The sequence below is a fragment of the Pongo abelii genome, chromosome 5 (genome assembly GCF_028885655.2).
Source record: "Pongo abelii isolate AG06213 chromosome 5, NHGRI_mPonAbe1-v2.0_pri, whole genome shotgun sequence".
Taxonomy (NCBI): domain Eukaryota; kingdom Metazoa; phylum Chordata; class Mammalia; order Primates; family Hominidae; genus Pongo; species Pongo abelii.
Window position 1 is genome coordinate 19,683,688 of NC_071990.2, and position 20,095 is coordinate 19,703,782.

At 40.3% G+C, this 20,095-nt stretch overlaps 2 long non-coding RNA genes across 2 annotated transcripts in view; one reads left to right on the top strand and one right to left on the bottom strand.

The window, feature by feature from the left end:
* The window catches only part of LOC129059892 (uncharacterized), a 162,634-nt gene extending 157,755 nt beyond the window's left edge, over positions 1–4,879 (bottom strand). The window contains exon 1 of the long non-coding RNA XR_010140585.1: positions 2,002–4,879. This is a non-coding gene — a long non-coding RNA (uncharacterized LOC129059892). The remainder of the gene's footprint in view (positions 1–2,001) is intronic.
* Positions 3,936–20,095, top strand: part of LOC129059893 (uncharacterized) — a 61,481-nt gene continuing 45,321 nt past the window's right edge. The window contains exon 1 of the long non-coding RNA XR_008526058.2: positions 3,936–4,196. This is a non-coding gene — a long non-coding RNA (uncharacterized LOC129059893). The remainder of the gene's footprint in view (positions 4,197–20,095) is intronic.

Consider the following 20,095-nt stretch of genomic DNA (forward strand, 5'->3'; position numbering starts at 1 on the left):
AGCAGATGCAATACATATAATTCAGAAAGAACTGGAAGGATCGTCTACTCCTCTTGCTGTCAATGAGAAAAGGGTGAAACAAATGACTTACTGAACACTGTATATTTCAACAGCATTGCCTCTCATCTTCAACACAAAAATCACAAAGGCAGTCACCGGTGAGGATCCCTTGTCTTCTAGATCACTATTCTCCAGCATGTTATGATACCCATTAAATGAAAGATAAATTATAGGTGTTTGTTTATTTTACAATGATTTACATATGACTTCTCATGCTGTATATTTCCTTAGTGCACATAAAAATATGACTTGAGTGAAACATCTCCTACAATTTTACTACTTGCCTCTCAACTAGCCTGACATGTGTCCATGGCCAAGTGGCTAGGTTTTTTGTTTGTTTTGTTTTGTTTTGTTGTTGTTGTTGTTTTGGGGTTTTTTTGTTTTGTTTTTGAGATAGAGTTTTGCTCTTGTTGCCCAGGTTGGAGTGCAATGGTGCGACCTAGGCTCACCACAACCTCCGCTTCCCAGGTTCAAGCGACTTTCCTGCCTCAGCCTCCTGAGTAGCTGGGATTACAGGCATGCGCCAGCATGCCCAGCTAATTTTTTGTATTTTTAGTATAGACGGGGTTTCTCCATGTTGGTCAGGCTGGTCTTGAACTCCTGACCTCAGGTGATCCACCTGCCTGGGTGGGATTACAGGCATGAGCCACCGGGCCAGCCGTGAAGTAGGCTTTATACAGAAGATACATTTCATCCATTTAGCTTAGTAGCATGTAAACAGACAGTAACTTAATGCCAAGCTACTTCATGAGGCATCATCATCAAAATTATTGTTTTCATGTATCTATTTCTGTGTGGCTCTATACTAGGCATTATGAAAAGTCAGAAAGAAAATATCTAGCCCTTTCAGGACATACAATTTAAAACAAAATGGGAAAAATCAGCATACTCATATAGACACTAAGCAGAAGCAGGAGATTAGTATGTTTTATTATATTAAATGGTTAGATGAATGAAAAGGAGTCGTAAGATTTCACTTCAGGATGGCTAGGGTCTCACATGAAAATATCAGCCTCTCAGGCCAGGTGCGGTGGCTCACGCCTGTAATCCCAGTACTTTGGGAGGCTGAGGCGGGTGGACCCTGAGGTCGGGAGATCAAGACCATCCTGGCTAACACGGTGAAACCCCGTCTCTACTAAAAAAATACAAAAAATTAGCTGGGCATGGTGGCAGGCGCCTGTAGTCCCAGCTACTTGGGAGGCTGAGGCAGGAGAATGGCGTGAACCCAGGAGGCACAGCTTGCAGTGAGCCGAGATCGCGCCACTGCACTCCAGCCTGGGTGACAGAGCAAGACTCCATCTCAAAAAAATAAAAAATAAAAAAAAGAAAGAAAAGAAAATATCAACCTCTCTGTCCTGAAGGCTTATTTGAGGAGTTGGGTTTGAAGAGTTGCCTTAATCATTAATCAGAGGAGCCTGTCAAGGGTTTCAGAGAAAAGGAACACTCCAGAAGAGAACAAAGCATAGAGTAACTGATAAAAGGGGCATGATTACTAAGAGAGCCAAGGGGACTCTTCAGTGCAGTGAATCTCGATGTAGTTCAAGATCAGTTAAATATATTTCATTTATATATCACCCCCCTTTGTGAATCCGTTCATTTGGCCAGGTAGACCTAGTGTTTTCTAATGCTTATCTATTACTCCAGAAGACTATTTGCTTTGAGTTCCTAAATAAGTCAAGTCAGCAATCTCTAAAAACCTATATTAGAAAAATATTTACATTTAAGAATAGTCCCTCAATTTCACTTAATTTCTAGTGTGGATGGTTCAATCAACACTGATTGAGCCATCTACACTAGGAAAATTTTGGTATCTTGTGTTCTCTCGAAATTATATAGTTCTTTGATTCTTTTAGGCTAGAAGTTCTTCAAGTGATTCAGCTGCTCATTGAAGTTGAAAACGACTGCTTTATACCTGTCAGGCAATGGAGCATGCACACTTACCCAGGATCTCTTTGTTAGAACAGGCATTTCGGCTCAACTGTACAAATACTGCAAGAAAAAAAATGGTTTTGTAGCTGAATATTAACATTGAAAATGGCATATTTCTGTTGGTCATAAATACTCTCTCAAATGGGAAAACATTGCTAAATACTACGCACTTGTAAACTTTCAGAGTAGTCAGCATTGTAAATAGTGGTGTTTTATAAACTATTTTCCAATACATTGCCAATGAAGCCAATAGACAATAAGCTCCCAAGGGTCTTCTTTCCCCTCCGGGGTCTCCCACTGATGAGGATCCTAATAGGCTGAGATCTCACAGAATTTCAGTAAAAGTGTCAGAGGCATTTGAACCAAAGCAACTCCATCTTGAATAGGGGTTGGGTAAAATAAGACTGAGATCCCACTGGGCTGTATTCCCAGGTGGTATTACTCACAAGATGAGATGAGAGGTCGGCACAAGATACAGGTCATAAAGACCTTGCTGTTAAAACAGCATGTGGTAAAGAAGCTACCAAATCCCACCAAAGCCAAGATGGCAAAGAAAGTGACCTCTGGTTGTCCTCACTGCTCATTATATGCTAATTATAATGCATTAGCATGCTAAAAGACACACCCAACAGCATCATGACAGTTTACAGATGCCATGGCAACATCAGGAAGCTACCCTATATGGTCTAAAAGGGGGAGGAAACCTCAGTTCCGGGAATTGTCCACCCCTTTCCCAGAAGACTCATGAACAATACACCCCTTGTTTAACATATAACCAAGAAATAACTGTTAAGTATTATCCATGGAGCAGCCCAAGCTGCTGCTCTGTCTGTGGAGTTGCCATTCTTTATTTCTTTGCTTTCTTAATAGATTTGCTTTCAATAAACTTGCTTTCTTAATAAACTTGCCTGGAATACTTTCTTGTGTGAGATCCAAGAGCCTTCTCTTGGGGTCTGGATTGGGCCCCTTTCCGGTAACAAGAATTCACTTTTCTGTGTATGACAGGTGAGAGGATGGCCCCGGGAAGAAAGTTTGGAAAAAGTCTCCTGGACTGGAAGTGGAAGGGAGGAAGGGAGGGAGGGAGAGAGGGAAAGAGGAAGTGGGGAAAAAAGACCTGATATGTCTTTCTTGACCACAGGCAGGTCCTTCATGGTCTTTTTCCTGGCAGATCTTAGACATCTCATGTGCTTGGCCCAGTTCTCACTGTTGATGCCTAGAAATTAATGGTTTTATAGTGGGATAATGCCATTCCTCTGAAGTCTAGGTCTGATACCCATCAGCAGTATTTAAAACCACACATCCCTTTTAGAAATACCAAAATAGCTAAGCAGAATAAAAAATAAAAACTTTAACAGTCAAACTAAGATGCTTTCATGCATTTTATGCTAAAACCCTACCAACTCTCCGTTAAAACTCTCTGCCTGCTTTCGCCGCATCCCCTGGTTCGCATTGTTCTCAATAATGAAGACCTCCTTGCCTATCACTAACACCAATTAGCTTACACCAAACTTCAGGACGCCAAGGAAAAGGAAAAAGCACTCTTCCAGCAGCGGTCATTTAAGAAAAAAAAAAATTGATAATAATGTGGAACTCCCTCCAAAATTAGCCTACACCGTGATATAAATTGGTTTTCTTTGTGATCTAAAATTGACTCGCAGTTCACTAGTTAGAAAATAGTTGCTGAAAAGCCGGGGCCTTGGAGCTTTCGGATCCTGCCTGCCTTTCATCATGTAAACAAACGCATCAGATTTAAAGCTTTCCCATAATTGTTATGCTAACCTTGGAGCGCAACCTCTCCATTTGCATTTGAAGGAGCTAAATATTAGGCAGGAAAGAAAGTGCTCTTTTTGAAAGCCTGAGAAAATGTCCCCGCTCGGGACTGCTCCGCCATCTGGGCCGCGGGCTGGGCGCGCGGCTCCCGCCCCTAGCTCCTTGGCAGAGGCGCCGGAGGAAGGGGCGCCGCGAAGGGCCGTCATCTTGTTGGAAAAGAATGCAGAAATGCCCCCCTAAGGCTGAATGAGCGCCACTTCCACACTCAGGGCGGGGGAGGCCGGGGGACGTGGGAGCGGCGCGCCAGGAGCGAGGCGTCCCTGGTGACAGCGCGTCCCGAGGGCTCTCCCTTTTCCCAGAGCGCATACCAAAGGCCGACTCCTTTGCAGGCTCCACGAGCCCCATTCGCGGTGGAGAGGGGCGTTCCAGACTGCAGGGTGAGGGGCTCCGGTGTGTGGTGTGTGGTGTGTGTGTGTGTGTGTGTGTGTGTGTGTGTGTGTGTGTGTGTGTGTGTGTGTGTGTGTGTGTGTGTGTGTGTGTGTGTGTGTACGCGCGCGCGCGCCCTTAAGGAAAAATCCATCTTTTATAAGCGCTCTGGCCCACTTTTAACTTGATCTCGTGGAGTACTCAGATGCAGCCGGTATAGTGAAGGCTAATAGCATTAGCACACTTTCGCGCATTAATCGTGGAGTAATTAAAAATAAAAACAGTGAGCTGTGGGGTTTTGTTACAGAAGGGAGAAAAAAGGTTTCCAACCTCCAATCAGCCTATTCTGGGGGAATCCAGAGAGCCCATGCATCCCTCTACCTTTTCATGCAACCTGCACACAAAGCATGTCTATCGGGAGTCACGGGGAAATCATTCCCGGGAGAATATCTAGGGCATCATAAACCAGAACAGAGCTGGAGGGGATAAGATGCTGCTAGATTGAAAGAATGTAATTATTTTCTTTCACCACTTCTCATTTTAATCTCATTTCTAATATAACTCAAAGGTGCTTTGATTTTAAAATGATTTTGCTGTTGTCAGAATTAGCATTTTTCACTAGTCCTAGGAGACATTCCAGAGGAGAACGGCATTTTTATTTTCCTTTTTTCCCCCCATGATTTGACAAAGGCTTCTCATGCATCGCTGGACTGTATTACAAAGTTAGGGGATTTTTTTCCCTCTCCTCAAAGGAAGATCATTGAGGCTGCAAGTAACCCTGGTAGCTGCTAGGAGATGGAATTCTTCAGGCTAAAACTGCATGTTGCACAAATAACTGGCAAAAAGAGGAATGCAGGGCAGCACTTGAGTCCTCCACAGGAGCAGAAAAGATGCAGGAGTGACCCCGAAGAAAATATTGGGATTAAAAAAGGAGAGTTTTTTGTTTTTCTTAGCCATAAACTAAATATCAGTGTTTGACAAGTCTCTAAAATGCACCAGTTGCTATTTATTCTATTTACTTCATAAGTATTTATTAAGGGCTACGTGTTTTGTTTGTTTGGTTTTTAGGAGTCAGAACTTGGCCTCAGGGAGACCTGGGTTCTCACACTTAATTACCTTAGAGGCCCCAAAACAGTTAATTAGCCTTGCTGAATCTCAGGTTTTCATCTGTAAAATGGGTGTTTTGTGCCCATCTCAGGGGACTATTTTCAGGATTAAATAAGCACAGTACCTAGCACATAGTAAGCACCCCATAAATCATCTTCATCATCATTGTGGTCACCGTCTTGTCTCTGAAGACTTTAAAAGGATCTTTTATAACTTAAATGAAGCAAATGAAGAAAGCATCCAAACATATTTATTTGTTGCCAAATTCTCTTCTAGCTGCTGGAGATAAACGGCTCCTTTGTGGAGGGTAGACAGTGAAGGTGGAGGGGAGGATAGGATGAAAGGGGTCCTCAGCCTTGGTTGCACATTTGAATCACCTGGAAAGCTTTTGCAAAGCCAAGTCCCACCTGTTTGCATGGACTAGCACCCAGGCATTGTTTTTCATGGTGTTGTTTTCAACTCCCAGGTGATTCTAATGTAGAATCAGGGTTTAAAACTACTAACTTAGAAGCTGTCACCATTATCCAAGTGAGAGATGCTGGTAGCTTTTATCAGAGTGATAGAAGTGGAGATGCTCAGAGATGGTCATAGTCAGGATACGTATTAGAGGTAGAAGCAAATCAACCTGCTAATGGATTGAAAGTGATGAGGATGGGTGGGGAGACAAAGAGAGGAATCAGGAACCCCCTAGTTTGGGACGGCAGTACAGATGATGATTACATTTCCCAGGATGGAGAAAATGAAGGGAATATAGGCTGGGGAATGGAAACCATACAGTTAAAGACTAGAACAAAAATATTGACCATGTTATGTATGAGATGCTTATTGGACATATGTTAATATAACATTAACCTAATTTGTAAGTGGACAAATCCAGCAGGCAGTTTATTTGCAAAGAAGCCAGAACACTAAATGTCATGTGTATGAGCACCGCCAAAAAGAACTTTCTGTGAAAATGAAAATACTCTAAATCTGCACTGTCCAATGTAGCAGCCGCCAGCCATGTGTGCGTATTGAGCACCTCAAATCAGGTTAGGCTGGTGTGGCTGAGGAACTGAATTTTAATTTAATTTTATTTTAATTCGCTTAAATTTAAATAGCCATATGTAGCAGGTGGCTATCCTATTTGACAAATTAGGTATGTATTGATGATTCCCATATTTATATATTTGGCCTAAACTTCTTCTTTCAGAATCTGACAAGTTCTCACCACTTCCCCTAGTAACAGGTCAAAGCCACTATCATCTCCAGCCTAGAGTATTGCAACAGCCTCCTACTGTATACAATGTCCTCCCCCTACTCTTGTCACTTCTATTACATATTCTCATAACAGCAGCCAAAATGATCTTTACAACTTGATGTTCATTTACCATGAAAATCTTACCAGGTATTTCCTCTACTTAAAGCCATCTAATGACTCCCCATCTTGACACAGTAAAACCCAAAGTCCTTCCAATAGTCCACAAAAAAGCCCCCTCTTTGCCTCTCTGACATTGCTTCACACTTTTCTGTTCCTACCATAGCACTTTTCACCTTCTGTTGTACTGTATAGTTAACTCAGTTATTTTATTTATTGTCTGTCTCTCTCTTAATAGAAAATAGTCTCCCTTAGGGTGGGGATTTATGACTATTTTGTTTACTATTGTATCTTCTGGTACCAAAAACACAGTACCCTGATACATATTAGGCACTCAATACATACTTATTGAATGACTGAAGCAGCATATAGATAACAGATACTCATCCAGGTTAACCAGAGAGAAAGGCTGTAGACAGAAAATAGGAGAGGCTCGAGGATTGAGCCCTGGGCCAACCAACATTCAGAACCTCACTGTCCAATATGGCAGCCCTGGGCCATCCAACATTCAGAACCTCACTGTCCAATATGGAAGCCCTGGGCCGTCCAACATTCAGAACCTCACTGTCCAATATGGCAGCCATATGTGGCTATTTTAGAACTTTTGAAATATGCTCATACCAACTGAGATGTACGGTTAAGTCACAGGATTTTGAAAACTTAAGTATTTATTTTTAAAAGAAGAATGCAAAGTATCTCAATTATATCAATTACTCATTGAAATTACAGTATTTGCATATATTGAATTAATTACATATAATATTAAAATCAATTTTATTGATTTTTTACATGTTTAACATGTGAATTAAATACTAGGATATTGAAAATCACATATGTGGCTCGTGTCATATTTCTATTGGACACACTGGTTTAGAGAATGGGAAGAATAGCCAGCAGGGGATTCCGTCCAGTGAGATAGGAGAAAACAGGAAGCAAGCATGCTGCATAAAAGATTACAGAAATAATTGTTTCATATAGGAGAGAACAGCTAACTAGATTGAATGAATGAAATACAGACGGAGAACTGACCAAGGGATTTGCCAAAATGAAGATTACTCTTAGTCTTGACAAGAGTGGTTTCAGCAAAGTTGTGTGGATGGGAGCCCTACTGGACAGGGTTTGAAGTTAGTAAGAAAAGTGAGGAGATAGAGACAACCAGCATAGACAACCCAATCAAAAATGTTTTGCTCTGAGAAGTTGTGGTTGCTGGAGGTAAACAGAGGGAAAAAAAAATTTAATGGGAGATATTTTTTAAGAATATTTGACAACTGAAGGAAATGATCCAGGAGAGATAACCCTGAATTGGAAAATCTTGGCTAACTACATATAATATAGAAACATGGCACTTTAAAACTGAACAGACCCTTGAAGATCATCTTCGACAAACATTTTGCATTACAACTAAGAATTTTGAGGTTCATACAGGTGAATGATCAATGTCATACATCACAGCTGAAACCAGAATCAGAAACAACATCTAGAAATGAACACTTGCTTGAATTGAGTTCATTTCTGCAGAGACAAACATTTTCAAATTCTAATATATTTGACCCACTTTTTGCCTCATAAAGCAGGATATTTCCATGATTTCTAGTGGCTCATTAAGAGCTAACATTAAGTACAGTGGTGCAATCTTGGCTCACTGCAACCTCTGCCTCCTGGGTTGAAGTGATTCTCCTGCCTCAGCCTCCCAAGTAGCTGGGATTACAGGCACATGTCCCCATGCTCAGCTAATTTTTGTATTTTTAGTAGAGACGGGGTTTCACTATGTTGGCCAGGCCGGTCTCGAACTCCTGGCCTCAAGCAATCCACCCACCTTGGCCTCCCAAAGTGCTGGGATTGTTACAGGCATGAGTCACTGGCCTTATGTGTCAATTATTTTTAATTGATACATAATAATTGTACACATTTATGGGATACAGAGTGTTATTTCAATATAAGTATACAATGTGTAATAATAAAATCATCAGAGTACTTAGCATATACATCATTTCAAACATCCTTTCTTTGTGTTGAAAACATTCGAAATCTGCTTTTCTAGCTATTTGAAAATATACAATAAATTGTTAATTAGTGTCACCCTATAGTACTATAGAACACTAGAACTAATTCCTTTTATCTAGCTGTAATTTTGTATTTATCAACCAACTTCTGGCTATCCCTCACTTCCCAGCCTCTAGTAAGCACTATTCTACTCTCTACTTCTATAAAATAAACTTTTTTAGCTTCTGTATAAGATTAAGAACATGCAGTATTTGTTGTTCTGTGCCTGGCTTATTTCACTTAATGTAATGTCCTCCAAGCTCATCCATGTTGCATTGAATGACAGGATTTTGTTCTTATTTATGACTGAATAGTATTCCATTGTGTACATTTACATACCACATTTTCTTTATCCATTCATCCATTCATGCACACCGGTTGATTTCATGTCTTGGCTATTGTGAGTAGTGCTACAATAAACATGGAAGTGTATATATCTCTTTGATATATTGATTTCCTTTACTTTGGATATATACCCAGTAGTTGGATTGCTGGATCATGTGATAGTTCTATCTGAAGTTTTTGAGGGAACTTCATACTGTTTTCCATAATGATTGTATTAATTTACATCTCCACCAACAGTGTATGACAATTTTTCCTTCTCTGCATTCTTTGTTAATTTTTTTCTTTTTGGTAATAGCCATTCTAAGTAGGATGAGATGATATTTCATTGTGGTTCTGATTTGCATTTTCCTGATGATTAGCAATGTTGAGGACTTTTTCATGTACCTGTTGGCCATTTGGGTTTTTTATTTGTTTGTTTCTTTGTTTTTTGTTTTTTTGAGGCAGATTCTCCCTCTGTCACCCAGGCTGGAGTATAGTGGCGCAGTCTTGGCTCACTGCAACCTCCACCTCCTGAGTTCAAGCAGTTCAGCCTCCTGAGTAGCTGGGACTACAGGCGCATGCCACCACACCCAGCTAATTGTTGTATTTTTAGTAGAGACAGGGTTTCACCATATTAGTCAGGCTGGTCTCGAACTCCTGACCTCAGGTGATCCACCTGCCTTGGCCTCCCAAAGTGCTGGGATTACAGGCGAGAGCCACCGTGCCCGGCCCTTTTGGCCATTTGTATGTCTTCTTTTGAGAGATGTCTCCCCAAGTCATTTGCCCATTTTCTTATAGTCTGGATAATTCCCATGTTAGATGCAGTAAATTTGGTTTTCTGCTTATCCTGAGATCAAAAAAACATGTTTTTTTATCCGAACCCTATTGAAAATCTTTAAATGTCTTGTTTTCCTTTCCTTACCATGAAGCAAATTGAACATAATTTGATATTTTTAATGATTCAATATTTTTCAGTGCCTCAGAGCATCATGTTCAATAAAATCTCATTATATATCTAGCACTTTAGGTGTAGATATATAGTGAATATAGGGAGGGAAATTTTATGTTGTTTATTTCTATAAACTTCGTAGTATAATACCATACTTATTTTATTTGCTTTTTTTTTCTCAAAAAGGTGAGGCAGAATACAGTGTCAGGTAAGGAGGTTACCTGTTAATTCAAGTCTTATCACCTTTTTTCTATCTCTTGAATGCTAAAATGATACAATACTGCTACTCATCAAAAATACAACATATGTTAAGGGGTTTGGGTTTGCGGTTTTGTTTTTGTTGTTGTTATATTGCTGATGTGTTTGTGGTGATTTTTCCACATCCCTCACTTAGAGATTGTTATGAACGGTAATACATCTTCACAAGATGACTACGCTGAGTTGAGTCATTCTGTGGCCGCAGAGGCATGCTTTCACATGCAAGTGGACTCGGATGAATTACTTGGTATCACAGAAGAAAGATATATGTGAACTTGACCACATACTTTTTTCCACTCTAGTTCCACATCAGTACCTATCCTTCCCCAGTCCAAGGCTGATCCTTATATCACACCTTATTTGTTTTCTCACAGTACACACTAGCTCAGGTCTCACCAGCTATAAACTTTCTTCACCGCTTCCTTACCTCATATCTTCCTTTTGCTACGACACCTCTGGAAAAAAGTACTTCGCATCCACTGTCTCTGATTCTTCCTAATTTTCCATGTAGAGACCCTTCTCAGTCTTTATTTTTCTTAATTTCCCAGGGGTCTCTGACATAGTTGAATCTTTCATCTGGAAACTAACTCTCTAACTCTCTTCTCTAAACTACCATTTTACCTTTTCTTTTCCTCTTCTCTCTCTCTCTCTTTTTTTTTTTTTTTTTTTGAGACAGAGTCTTGCTCTGTCACCAGGCTGGAGTGCAGTGGCGCAATCTCAGCTCATTGCAACCTCCACCTCCCGGGTTCAAGCGATTCTCTTGCCTCAGCCTCCCTAGTAGCTGGGATTACAGGCATGTGCCACCACACCTGGCTAATTTTGTATTTTTAGTAGAGACGGGGTTTCTCCATGTTGGTCAGGCTAGTCTCAAACCCCCGACCTCAGGTGATCCGCCCTCCTCAGCCTCCCAAAGTGCTGGGATTACAGGCATGAGGCACTGCATGTGGCCAACCTTTTCCTCTCTTTTCTCCTCCTTCCCCTCTGCCCACGTCTTGGTCTCCGTCACTAGTTCTCCCCTGTGTGCTGCCTGAAGATCTGTCTTCCCAGAGTTTCATCCTCAGGCCTCTCCTCCCCTTCTTCTACTCTCTGTGAGTTATTTCATCCATTTCCCAAGCCCTAATTACCACCAATACCCTGAACTCAGAAGTTTCTTGAGCTCCAAGTGCATATATTTAGTAACCTCTGGGCATCTCTACCTGGTTGTCCTGGGAGTTACCTCAGAATTACTACATCTCAAATCAAACCCATTGGCCAAGCTGTTTCCTTATGAATTATTGGAACCAACCAGTTACCTAGTCACCCAAACCAGAAATCTCATAGTTCCTTTGAATCCTGCTTTCCCTTCAACTCCTACACTCAACTGATTTTACCTTAAGTACTTATAACAATCTGCAGATTTATAATTATGTTTTTATACATTTATATATTTGTAAAAATACACTTTTCCTCAAATCTGGTATGTGGCGTTCGTTTAGATGGTCACCCTTTTCCTCTGGTTTTCCTCTCTCCAGTTGTTCACTGGGGAGTTGCTCCTCCTTTCCCATCCTGCACATTGTTTCCAGGCTCATCTTTCCAAAACTCCAGAACACAAATTTGAACTATTATTGCTCTTCCTGAAAACCTTTGTGGGCCACCTTCCCCACCCCCACCATGGAATAACGTTCAGAATATTTGTCAGAGCACGTCATGTCCTCACATCTCGACTTAGCCTGCCAACCCCAATGCCTCTGCACATGCTCCTACTACAATGCTCACTCACACCTGCCCGACACACCCCTGGCTATCTCCCCCACCTGGAGCTCCTACTCCACCTTCCAGACATCTGGTCAAAACCTCTTTTATAGCATTCATTACAATGCATTATAATTATTAGTTTGCAGGTCTCCCACGACATTGTCTTGTCATTATTAAATGACATAAGCTGCTTAAAAAACAGGGAACATGTTTTTCTCACTGTTGTATTTACACCGTATAGCAGCATACTTGGTTGGTGTAAGATGTGTTGGACTTGAATGACTTAGTGGTGTACTCTGTCTCAGTGAGAGAACCCATCTGGTCTAATGAGCTAATCTTCATTGCCTACCCTGTTGACAGGTTTCCTCCCAGACACAAGAGACAGGTGATTTCTGCCTTCAGACACAGTGTGTCTTCCTGATTTGTGACAAGAGGAACAGCCCCCCGTTTTCTTCATTCTTCCCAGGAGAATAAATTGCATTACACAACTGTGGGTCGACATGCTTTTTCAAGGGCATACTTTGTTGATCTGTTCCAATCTTCCTTGTCTCTCCTGTTCGTTCTCTGAGCCTGTCAGCCCTTTTTCAAAAGTGAAAACACCACAAAACATTTCTGTAATAACATGGTGTATATTATCACATTAGCTACAGTTATAATAAAAGTGGCTATATAATCAGATTATACTTTCCTCATAGCCATAGGAATAATGGTGCTTTATCAGGAAATTTGTATAACCAAATGGAAACTCACTAATGCAACAGGAAATTATCAAACATAATATAATTCAGGAGTCTCAAACTGCTAGTGTCTCAGTAGGTATAGGGGAAAAAAATCTATTTTACTGTAATGAAACTCTTAGACCTGCTTATTACTTTTGTAAAAAGTGCTCAGCATATGTTTTCTCCTTATGCAATGATTTCTTATTTTGTTTTGTTTTTACTTGAATGCTATTTGTGAATTTTTTTTGAATATCAGAAGAATACAAAAGTTATCAGTGATTAAGGTAAAAAGTCATTCAGTTTTTAAAAATATGGACTCATACTTTCAAACTGCTAAGAAGGTTTCCAAACAGCTTCTGTAAGTATAATCCACATAACAAAATATCAGTACCCTATGTATTGTGAAAAGTGACAAGCTTTCTACTCGTGTGCACAAACAGATAAGCAAGACGATACATAGCACGTCATTTAGCCAGTGCTCAAATTCTACCCAAAAATTAACTTTGATTTACATCCAAAACCATAAACAAATATACAAAATCTATGTAGTTGAGATTTTTGCCTTTGCTAAACAGTTGTTTCATGATAGCCATAGTGTCAAATTCAAATAAAAAATTAAATGACTTTTCTGCTTCATAATAAATCAAACTCTTGCTGGAATTTAAAGGAAGTACAAAGAGTTTATTTTACATTCTCAAAAAAATTCTCCACTAGTTCAGGATTAGGAAAAGAGAGACTAAATCGAGGGACAGGTCAGAAATTCAGTCCAAAGACATATTTCCTATGCCATCTCTATGTATGTGCGTATGTACGTACATGTTGATAGATGGTATATATATGTAATAGCTGTATAGATGGATACATATTAATACAATATATACATAGATATGTCTATATTAATATCACATATAAATATTAATATATGCATAAATAGAATATATTTTATATACTAGTAATATGTATGTTAATTATACTTTTATATTAATAATTATAATTATTGATTATAAATGTGTTATAGTTGATATATTCAAGGTGATATATTAGTGTATATTATAAATATGGTATATATACTACATAATATACAATATGTATATATTAGATAATATTATGTGCATAATGAGTAAGTGGCGATCTCCCACACTGGGAACTTTGAAGGAGAGAAGTTTGTTTAAATGACTTCTTCAGTGGCCTACTCTACTGAGGTGTAGACCTCTTCTGACCTGAATTTCCAACCTATGAGAACATAGGTTTCAACAACTGAAGCCATGTGAAGGCACTTAGGATAGACTGGAAATACTCATTTCCACCACTTGGGCCTTTTAGCTATTTTGTTTCCTATCCTGTCTTGTTTCCAACCAGAACATCTCTGCTTTTCAGTCTCAGTATCTGATTTGACCTTGGGGGTCATGTCACATGGGGGTCACAGCCATGTGAACCAGCCCAGCAGCCACCCTTCCACTGATGGCGCAGCTGTTCTCCCCTCCAACATCTAAATGTGGCACAAAAGGAGAATGAGATTTGGTAACAATAAAACCAGATACATTGGTTTGTAGTTTAAAAATCATGCTATTCCAAACAACTTTACTGTGTCATTCCACATGGCAACTTGGAGATTGGCGGGGGTGTTTGGAGACTATAGGAAGAAATAAGAGCCAATGTAGGATGGGGACAGGTGGTGTTATAGGATGGCGACAGGCGGTATTAATTCAAAATCATATATCAGGGAAAAAAATCATCTTGGTCTGTAGTTTGAGAACAAAGCCAAAGGAATAAACAAACACCGCAGCAAGTGTCTTTGTATATGCAGAATCAAGATAGAAAACCAGTTTTCTATCCTTCAGAACAATCCCTTTATCCTCGTAGATGGGAAGTAATCAGGATTCCGTAAACATCTCCAACGTCTCCAACAGTTCCTGACTGCCCAGCTTCTTCTCTTTTGCCACTAGTTACCACTGCCTTGGTCATTTCAATGCATTTCTGTCCAGATTTGGACTCCCTGCCTTCCTTTATGCAATTGATGATACTGTTTCTCAGAGCACTGTAGCCCCTACAAGCCAGATCTTGGTAGAGGACCCCCACGTCGGGGAGGCCACACAATAAATGTGGAGCAGAGGAGTCACATGGAAACTCACTCAAGTTACATTACGCTTAAATATCCTGATTTGATGAGGTACAGATTTGTAATGAATCATCACCCCCTTAATAATACCGGCTTTGGCCGGGCGCAGTGGCTCACGCCTGTAATCCCAGCACTTTGGGAGGCCGAGTCGGGTGGATCATGAGGTCAGGAGATCAAGACAACCCTGGCTAACACGGTGAAACCCCATCTCTACTAAAAATACAAAAAATTAGCTGGGCGTGGTGGCGGGCGCCTGTAGTCCCAGCTACTCGGGAGGCTGAGGCAGGAAAATGGCGTGAACCTAGGAGGCAGAGCTTGCAGTGAGCCGAGATCGTGCCACTGCACTCCAGCCTGGATGACAGAGACTCTGTCTCAAAGAAAAATAAATAAATAATGATAATAATAATACTGGCTTTTTATATCTCAAGCCCAGAATTTAAAAAGTCTTGTATTAGTACCGTTCAGTTAAGGTTACAGGAGGACAAGTCACAAAGACACAGACTTCATTTGCCCTGTCTTTTTGTATTTTGTTTATCAAAAAATCCTTAAGCACAGAAATCACTCTGAAAATGCTCTGCCTGGCTATCAATGGCCCAGAGATTCAGAGTAAAGGCTCTGCTACCATAAGGCTTCTGTCTGATCCCTGGCTCATGCATTTTAAAGGGGCCAGACCTTGGCATTTAATTTAAACTCTGCATACTTTAATCTCCTCATCTGCAAATGAGGGGTAGTAGTAATAATAATAATAGCCATATGGACTTATTATGAATATTAAATGAGATCATATGTGTGATGTGCTTGGTACAGTGCAGGGCATGAAATAGTAAATGTTGATTTTTATGTCTTAAATAATGTATTGCTGGTAATAATGATCACTATTGTTCATTCACAATTAAGAATAAATATGTTATTATTTATTCTTTATATTGTCAAATATTTTTTGCTTAAATTTTAGTATCATTGCTAAAATATGTAGCAGTCTTTGTGTTATTTCAGCTATCACAAAGAATATATTTTGTATTACAGGTTTATTAGGATTACATATATAGGATATATTAGATATACTATCTATATTAGATAGGATATATAATTAGATAATTATATAGATAAATATATAATTAGATAATTAGATAGGATATATATCCTATATTAGATAGGATATATAATATAGATATCCTATCTATATTAGATAGAAGAATATATTAGGATTACAGGTGGCTCACGCCTGTAATCCTAGCACTTTGGGAGGCCGAGGCAGGTGGATCACCTGAGGTCAGGAGTTCGAGACCAGCCTGGCCAACATGGTGAAACCCAATCTCTACTAAAAAGACAAAAAATTAGCCAGGCATGGTGGCAGACACCTGTAATCCCAGTTACTTGAGAGCCTGAGGCAGGAGAATCACTTGAACCCGGGAGGCGGAGGTTGCAGTGAGCCGAGATCGCGCAACTACACTCCAGCCTAGGCAACAAGAGCAAAACTCCATCTCAAAAAAAAAAGGAAACAAAAAGATGAATAACTTCCAGACATAAGCCTATGGATGTCAAACAGCTTCATAGAGTCACATATGGCTGCAATGATTTCCCGTCATTTCTCCTGTCTCTGCTCCACTGTGAAAATCTTGTCAATGAACCTATATCATGTCTAAACCCAAGGTATCCCTGGTCACCTAGGATCTTTAATCACTGTGGTTCAAAGTAAGCACAGGCTTCTGAGACAGAAGAAATACTAGCTTTTGCTTTTTGAAACCGAGAAGTGCATTTCTCTGCTTCCACAGAGAGATGGTCCCAAATGTAGCAGGAAGAACACGGACTGCAGCAGGACTGTGGATGGACCTGGAGGGGACAAGCTGGTGGTAGTGAGGATGCTGAACATGTGGGAAAGTGTCCTAGAGTCCGAGGCTTTCAGCAGGTCTCTCCTTGAGAGATGGGGCCATAGTCGGGGAGAGAAACTGGAGGAAATTTTATATAGAACTTAGAGTAGGCAACAAAGGATGATGTTATTAGAGGTTAGACCCTTCAGTTGAATAGATTCTACAGTAGACACAGGCTCTGATTAAAAAAAAAAAAAAATGGACATATAGGAGTATTCATTGCACAGCTAAGCTAGTTTTAAAATGTGACTGAGGCCGGGTGCGGTGGCTTATGCCTATAATCCTAGCACTTTGGGGAAGCCAAGGTGGGTGGATCATCTGAGGCCAGGAGTTCAAGACCAGCCTGGCCAACATGCTGAAACATGTCTCTACTAAAAATACAAAATATTAGCTGGGCTTGGTGGTGGGTGCCTATAATCCCAGCTATTCGGCTGAGGCAGGAGAATAGCTGGAACCTGGGAGGCAGAGGCAGCAGTGAGCTGAGATCGGCCCACAGCCCTCCAGCCTGGGCAACAGAGCGAGACTCTATCTCAAAAAAAAAAAAAAAAAAAAAAAAAAGTGACTGAGTAGAAACAGTTAGGTCTTGGCCCCAAATTTGGGGCACCTTGTCGTGCAGATTCTCTGACTCGCATATTAGATGCTCTGTTCTTTCCTAGATGAGTCTGGAAGCAATTGCATAAACAACCATTTTAGTCATATAACTTCATTCTTAGAAGATTCTTAACCAGTAACTGAGAATAAGTTTTGGTTCTGTTTAAAGATGGTGAGAGTAATTACTGAATCATAGTGCTGAGACATCCTGTTTGGCATCAAACGTTCTACCGATGCCAAACAGACTTTTCCTTCCTTACCTGAAGGAGAATGCCAGTAGGCCTTTGTGTCATCTATTGGGAGTTCTCCTGTTCATCATCATTCTAAATTACCTTAATTACACATTTAAAAATCAAACTCATGTCCACAGTATGAATATCAGCAGACTCTGTACGTTGCCATGATCCTTCTACTGTAATTTTTATTAAGAACAACTGTGGCTCTCTATTCAAGGGATTCCCAAGATTTTATGGTTCTTTTGTTTGGAGAAAGAAAAACAGAAGTCAAAGATCAGAGAAGCCTTCATGAAATTGGTGGACTAATAGTGGACAGCTTAGCATGCATGCTAGCATGTAACTTTCACCACCTCATTCCCTATCCCACACCTTTCAATCACAAAGTAAGTTCTACTGTTGTGACTCCATTCTTCACTCTTTGTGCTACATGTGAAAATTTGGGGAAATATGTTGGTTACTCTGTAAAAGCCTTTAGCAGATTTACTTCCATTGGATCCCATGAGTTTTGAGAGTGAACCTCTCTAACCCCTAAAGGGGGCTTTCCTGTTTTCATGACACCAGCCGTGAGACTATCTCAGTCCTAGCAAATGTATGAAGTCTCCAAATGCTCATCAATTTCCTTGAATGCTGTTAAAGAACTGTCCCCCCAGAAAGGGTTTGGAGTGTATTGGTTGGTGAATTATGAGTCCAGAGGTAGACCCATGTAAATAAATTTGATCCTAGCACACCTCACATCTTTCTTTTTTAGACAATGGTGTACCCAGTGCTGTTGAGTGTGTTAGGTTTTCCTCATTACCAACATTTAGTTGGCATTTTCAGAAATTTCTGATGGCTGTGGCTGAGTTTTCTAGTCCCAAGGGACACAGCATTTTTCTTCCATATCTTACTTCACTGGCTCCAGGTGTATCAAAGTCTTAAGTAAAAACTAGGGCACGATATTTTGATGTCCATGGAATCTGAAAGGGTGGAAGCCATGGTACAGTCAAACAGATCCCCATAGCAATGATCTACTCATAACTAAGAAAGGAAGACTATCACTGCATAGATGGGAGTTACCAGAAGTCATCATCATTCTTTCATTCAACAGACATTTATTTATTTGTTTGTTTGAGACGGAGTCTCACTTTGTCGCCCAGGCTGTGTACAGTGGCGTGATCTCAGCTCACTGCAACATCCACCTCCTGGGATCAAGCAATTCTCCCGTATCTGGGATTACAGGCACCTGCCACCATGCCTGGCTAATTTTTATATTTTTAGTAGAGATGGGGTTTTGCCATGTTGGCCAGGCTGCTCTTGAACTCCTGACCTCAGGTAATCCACCTGCCTTGGTCTCCCAAAGAGCTGGGATTACAGGCAAGAACCACTATGCCTTGGACACAGGGTGGGGAACATCACACACCAGGGCCTGTTGTGGGGTGGGGGTAGAGGGGAGGGATAGCATTAGGAGATATACCTAATGTAAATGATGAGTTAATGGGTGCAGCACACCAACATGGCACATGTATACATATGTAACAAACCTGCACGTTGTGCACATGTACCCTAGAACTTAAAGTACAAAAAAAAAAAAAAAAGAGCCACCATGCTTATTGAGTCACATTTATTGAGCATCTACTATGATTGAGGCACCGTGGGAGATATAAATATAAATACGAAACAGTCTACTTTTAAGGAAAAACTTATGCATGACTAGCATGTACCTTATTTTATATTCATTATTCCAATTCATACTTACAACAGCATTTTGAGCTTGGAAATAATTATCCCCGTCTGATAGATAAAGAAACTGAGGCTCAAAGAATGTAATTAGTTTGCTCAAACAAGATCCGACAGTTGGTAAGTAGCAGAGAGAGAACTGTCCGACTCCACAATATAAAGTTACCTTAATGTGAATGAAAAGACAGTTACTGCGATAAGTAGAAATCAAGGAAATATGTGATATGTCCAAGAGAAGAAAAAATAAAATGTTATAGGATTTCAGAGGAAAGAGGTAAGAACCAGATCCCACAAAAAATGAGCCCCGGCTCATCTGCTGATTGGCATAGAGCAAAACTGTCTTAGAAATACATTGGAATGTAGTGTTGCATTTACATAGATTAAAAGTTTGGGGAGAAGACAGTTCACATCTTTATGCATGGATACTGTCACACATCGGTGAACTGGTCCCCAAAATTCCCTGTCAGGAGACCCGCTGGGACTCAGTGGGGAAAAGGCCAGTAAGGACCTCTTCACCCCTAGATCATTTTCTGGAGTAGGAGCCAACCCTGTTTTCCCCTTCTGGAAAACTGATATCCACAAATTTGAAGTATAAATATCCATTTTCCACCCCAGTTGGAGCAATTATTGGCATTAAGTACTGGCTTATCTGCTGGATCTGCGAAAAAAAATAGGCAAACTATAAGAATATAATGAAATAAAATAACTTTTTCCACATTTGGTAGCAAACCTGAATTACTTTACATTTCTTGTACTCCATTTCTCATGTCTGAGTTCAAAATAATACAGTAATAAAAACACATTTTATATAGTACATCACAGTACAATAGAGTACATTTGTTCCCCACAATTCCTCTGAGATAAATAGGAATTCATCTCCCCATAT